The following is a 6,293-nucleotide window of genomic DNA, read 5'->3' on the forward strand; positions in this document are numbered from 1 at the left end:
TCGAAGTTTTGCAGAAGGGAGAGCAGAAGGCAGTCCAGGAGAAAGAAGCAGCGTGGGCGAAAACACAAAGCCATAAAGTAGGAAGGATTAGCAGCCAGGAAGCCCGGGTCCTTGTCTAGGTTTTGCTCCTGACAGGCTGTGTGACATGAGACAAATCACGCCCTCTTTGATCCTTGCTTTCCTTGCCTGCCAATACAGATGAAGGCATTAGGCTAAGACAGCATTTCTCAGATCACTCGGGAATCTTGTTTACTTATTTGTAAACTTATTTGGGGGATATAATCAGGGATATAAATCTAAGGTGTACAGTGTGTTGATCTGATACGTTTAAAGTTTGCAATATGATCAGCGTTCTAGAGTTAGGTGGCCTTCTATCCAGTCGTGTAATTATCATTTTTTGTGTGTGATGGGAACAATTAAGATCAGTCTCGCAGCAACTTTGAAGTTCATGGTACAGAACAGCTGTCTTTAATCTCATTGCTGTGCTTTGGGTCTCTAAGACTTATCTACTTGTTCCAAGTTTGTCTCCTTAAATGACATCTCCCCCATTCCCGCACCCCAGCCTCTGGTAACAATCATTCTGCTCCCTGTTTTTATGAGCTTGGCTTTTTTTAGACTCCACAAATAAGTGGTATCACATAGTATTTGTCTTTCTCTGTCTGACTTACTTCACCTTGCGTGACGCCCTCAAGTTCTGTCCATATTGTTGCCAATGGCAGGCCCCCCTTCTCTCTCACTGTGTGTGTGCATGTGTAACATTTGGGTATGGAGATAAGGGAACCCTTGTGCACTGTTGGTTGGAACATAAACTGGCATGACTAACCTTTTCTAACTGTGGAAGACAGTACAGAGGATCCTCGAAAAATTAAAAATAGAGCTACCCTATGATCCAGCAATCCCACTTCTGGGCATATAGTCAAAGAAGATGAAAATGGGATCCCAAAGAGAACTCCGTGTTTCTTGCAGCATTATTCCAGTAGCAAAGACATGGAAACAATCTAATTATCCATCAACAGGTGAACGATAAAAAGTTGTGGTATAGATATACCAGGGGTCCTGTCAAAAGCAATTCTGATTCATCGGGTTCCTCTGGGGCCCGAGACTCTGCATTTCTTTTTCTTTGCTTTTATTTTTTATTATTTTTTAAAGATTTTATTTATTTATTTAACAGAGAGAGAGACACAGCAAGAGAGGGAATACAGCAGAGGGAGTGGAACAGGGAGAAGCAGGCTCCCGTGGAGTAGGGAGTAGGGAGTAGGGAGTAGTAGGAGTAGGGAGCCCCATGTGGGGCTCGATTCCAGGAATGACTTGAGCCAAAGGCAGATGCTTAATGACTGAGCCACCCAGGTGCCCCTTATTTTTTATTTTTATTTTTTATTTATTTTTTAGAAGATTTTATTTATTTATTTGACAGAGAGAGGTCACAAGTAGGCAGAGAGGCAGGCAGAAAGAGAGATAGAAGCAGGCTCCCCACTGAGCAGAGAGCCTGATGTGGGGCTTGATCCCAGGACCCTAAGATCATGACCTGAGCCAAAGGCAGGGGCTTAACCCACTGAGCCACCCAGGCACCTTATTTTTTATTTTTTTTTAAAGTAATCTCTACATGCCAGGTGGGGCTCGAAATCACGACCCCCAGATCAGTTTCCCATGCTCTATGGACTGAGGCACCCTCGAGATTCTGCATTTCTGACAAGCTCCCAGATGGTGCCAATCTTGGACGGTGTTTGGAGAACAAGGGGCTAAAACGAACTCAGATTTCCCTCCAGGCTCAGCGACTCTAGAACTCTGTTCCTCACTATTTTCACACCTGCGAGCACCGGCTCTCACCGAGAGAGACCGCCGTTTGCAGACCCGCCTCTCTGGATCTCTGCGGGCTAGTCTGGAGCCGAGAGAGTGACATTTCCGGCAGCCCCCTCCCCCAGCCCCTTTGCCGGCAGATCAGAGCGCTCTGATTTACGGAAGAACACAGTACTGTCAGCGATGATCCAGCGTGGTTTGAAAACTGTGTCACCTACTCGTGTGGCTGGATTCACAGTCGCTCACCCCAGGGGAACACTGAGGAAACTGAGGACGCTCCCCCATCTCTCCCTCAACCCTTTCTTGGCCTCTGCAATTGACAGCATCTAAAATCCCAGCCTTAGCCTCATCTCGCTGGATCTTGATCGCTTTTGGGGGACCCATTCTGTGAAAATTAAAACTTCTCAGCGAGGAAAGATTCTTTACCCTTTGCCAGAACTCCCTTTATTGGATTCCTTTCTGGGAATTCCAGAGGGCCCTTGCTTTTACAGACGGGGAGACCGAGACTGGGAGAGGGGGAAGGACTGGCCACACCATGAGTTCCTCATTGAGCCCAGATTTCTGGCCAGCTGGTGGTTGGCTTCTTGGGATTGGGCCTGTGGAAGCAGGCAGGCCCAGATCACACTTTGAAAACCGTGACAGGGTGGCTTTGAGTCACACAGATGTGGATTCAAATCCTAGATCATTTTTAAAAAATCGGTATTTAGGGGCTCCTGTGTGGCTCAGTGGGTTAAGGACGCCTTTGGCTCAGGTCATGATCTCAGGGTCCTGGGATCGAGTCCCGCATCTGGGCTCTCTGCTCAGCAGGGAGCCTGCTTCCCGCCTCTCTCTGCCTGCCTCTCTCAGAGTAGCTCAGTCGGCTGAGCCTATCAGCTCAGGTCTTGATCTCAGACTCGTGAGTTCAGGCCCCACATTGGGGTCCATGCTGGGAGTGGAGTCTACTTAAAAAAATTAAAGGAGTGCCTGGGTGCCTCAGTAGGTTAAGCACCTGACTCTTGTTTTTGTTGTTGTTGTTGTTGTTTGTTTTTTTGTTTGTTTTCTTTTTTAATCTAATTTCTTTTCAGTGTACCAGAATTCATTGTTTATGCACCACACCCAGTGCTCCATGCAATACGTGCCCTCCATAATACCCACCACCAGGGTCCCCCAACCTCCCACCCCCCGCCCCTTCAAAACCCTCAGATTGTTTTTCAGAGTCCATAGCATCTGACTCTTGATTTCAGCTCAGGGCGTGATCTCAGGGTTGTAAGATTGACTCCCACATCAGGCTCTGCGCTCAGCAGGGAGTCTTGGGGGGCGGGATTCTCTCCCTCTGCCCCTCCCCTTGCCCCGCAAGCCCTCAAATAAATAAATAACTTAAAAAATTTTTTTAAAGAGTTATTTATTGAGCACCAACTGTTCGGCAGGCATTGGGAATATAACTGGAAAGCCGGACACAGTCCTTACAGTACAGTGGGAAGTGCTGGGTATATTAATAGGAAGAACTTACTTTGATTTCTACTTATCAGGTCCTGTACCCCAGGTTTCACATATGTTTGATTCTCATTACCACTAGGTGAGGTAGGGACTGCTGTGACCTCCCTTTGCAGGTAGGAAAGTGGAAAGCCAGCTAATTGTCCAGGGTCACACAGCTAGTAAATTGCAGGGGTGAGATCTGAAACCATCGTGTCTGGGTCCACAGCTCATGCTCTTAACCACCATTGTACCACTAATTCCTCTCCAAAACCTCACACCAAAGAGGAGGGCAAGGTTTTATCTGTACTTTTCAGAGAAAGATCAGAGAGGTTAAGTAATACTTGGAAAACTGTGCAGTCCACGAGGGGCTGGTTTGGCCTTTGAAATCAGGCTCTGAGCTCAGTGACTTTGGGTGGGCCCCTCCCCACAACTGTCTACCTTTGGAAGTGGCCGTGAAGATTAAATGAAGTAATGAGTGTGAAGACATTGGCACAATGGGATGAGGCAAAATGGAGAATGTAGTGCTTAGTCTCCCTGGGACATGCCTCCTGTTCTCTCCCCCAGGAGGGGACACCTCCTACATATTTAACAAGTTAGCCTTTCCAAGAGGAACCCCCAGAGGCCATGACTAACCCAGAAAGGAAGCTGCTTGAATGGCAAGCTTTTAGGCAGACTGGAATGGCAATTTAAACAAAATTTTTATGGACATATTTTTCAACATACCATCACGTTCACCGCTCAAGTGCACGGTTCATTGGTTTGCAGAGAGTCGTGCCACCATCACCACCAGCTAATTTTAGAGCTCTTTTCTACACCCCCCCCCAAAGAAAACCCATACACTTTAGCAATCATTTGGAGCTGACGAGGCTTAGCCTGGAAGATGAAGTCACTCAGACTGGTTTTGTCGGAAGCGTGACAGGTCATTTGGAGCGTGGTGGGGGATTCCTCCCAAATTATACCTCAAACAACTGCCCATTTCTCCCATCAGAAAGCTGTCTATGGGGCACAGTGTCTTCCATTCTCTAGTCTTTAGGTCCAAGAAATAATGACATTTTTCTTTTCCTGTGGAGAGTAGGGCAGGGACTTCCTGAGGGTTTGGAAAGTAGCAGGTCATTGTGGGAGGGGCCAACTACCCCAAAGAGGATGGTGGAGAAGGAAGTGAGGGTGGGGAAAGGCAAGGCTGGGTCCCACACTTAGCAGCAAGGCTCCCCTCCCCCACCAGATGGATCTTTCAGAATTGTGACTTGGATCGTGTTGTTTTCCTCCTTGAAACTCTCCAATGGCTTCCCTTATTTTTTTGGAGGAAAATCCAGAGTCCTTAGTAGTCTAAAGGCCTCCCAGCTTCATCCCATGCTGTGTTTCCACCCATGCTCTTCCTTCCAGCCTCACACGCTGCTTTTCTGTCCCTACTTTGCCTCCATCAGCTTTGGGCAAACACAAAAATGTGCACTCCTGGTAGAACAAATTAGAGAAAAGATTTTGTTCTCTCTGCCTGATGCCTTTTTATAGCACACAACCTATGCAACTGAACCCAGCAGTCCTGCCTTAAATAGGCCAAGTCGCCAACAGGCAAGATGTTGACATCTAGGAGGAGTGGAAAGACTCCACAGGGCTTGGAGGGCGTCTCTGAGGGTGGGAATCCCAGCTCTGCTACTGGTCCGCTCTGTGGTCTAGGGAGGGTGATTCCATCTAAAAGGTGTGAGTGACCCCCACCTTGGAGGACGGAGAGTGCCGTGAAGATATAATGAAATCATTGTTGTGCTGGGCCTGATGGATGTCCCAGAATTCCTACTTCCATTTAACAGAGAATCCATGATGTCAGCAGTGCATACACATTTTTCCATAAAAACACAAATTTTTAAACGTTTTTTGTCTGCTTCTCCTCGCTACAAATGCTCCTCCATTTTTACTAAGCATGCTGGATGAAGTCTGAATGACAGCAGACTCCTAATTTGTACCCATCCCCTTCCACTCTTACCCCTCCAATGCCTTCAGGAGTCACAACAAAACATGTTTAAAACCAAATCTGGTCATGTCACCCCACACCCCACTGCCTGCTTCAAATTCCTCATAATTCTGGTCTCTGACCAAATGTCAACAGTGAAAGAGCCTTCCAGTACTGCTCAGTCAATGCTAGGAGGAACCAGCTAATGGTCTGAGATGGCCACAGCTGGTGTGCCACTATGGGAAATGGCCCAAAGCCCCCAAGGAAACTCACCAAGGGTCCAAGGGCAGTCTGGGCTGGTTGTGTGGCTTCCATGCCAGCCTAGAGAGTCATGGGGAAGAACTAATTGCAGCTGAGGATGTGACTGGCTAAAACCGCTAATGGTCTCTGTCCCCTGGCCCAGTGTTCTGCTTTGGGCTCAACCGCTGGGCAGGAGAGCTTGGAAAAAGGGAGCCACATCGCGGAACCCAAGCATGGGGCAGGGAAACAGGCCTCGCAGGGTAGCCGTTCAACAGCGACACCGTGTGGTGGCGACAAGAGCAACAGGCGCCCGATTTTGAGGACCGCACAGGAAGACAAAAGGTTGGGCAGCCTAGCTGCTCAACAGCGACACGCTGTGTCAGTGGCAGGAACGGCAGCCTAGTGGAGGGATGCCGCGCTCCCCACCCCCCCACCCCCGACCACCCACCCAGACCCTCTGGCCCTGAAGCAAGATTCGCTCCCTTTGGACTAAGTAAACCCCAGACACTCTTGGAAGTGTGGAATAAGGGGTGTCTCCAAAAAGGGACAACGAGGGTCGCCTGGGTGGTGTAGTTGGTTGAACGTGGGGCTGTTGGTTTCAGCTCAGGTCTGATCCCGGCATCCTGAGATCAGCCCCGCAGAGGGTTTCCTGCTCAGTGGGGAGTTGGCTTGGGTTTCTCTCTCCCTCCCCTTCTGTCCCTCCCCTTGCTCTCTCTTTCGCAAATAAATAAATAAATAAATGTAAAAAAAAAGAGAGAGAGAGAGAGAGAGAAAGAAAGGGACATGAGACTTTCTGCTAAGAAGGGCATGTGAGGGCTCAAGAGATTAATTAGAGGACTGGAGAGAGGTGATTTTA

Source organism: Enhydra lutris, unplaced genomic scaffold, assembly GCF_002288905.1.
Source record: "Enhydra lutris kenyoni isolate GAN:26980312 unplaced genomic scaffold, ASM228890v2 scaffoldscaffold6, whole genome shotgun sequence".
Classification (NCBI taxonomy): Eukaryota; Metazoa; Chordata; class Mammalia; order Carnivora; family Mustelidae; genus Enhydra; species Enhydra lutris.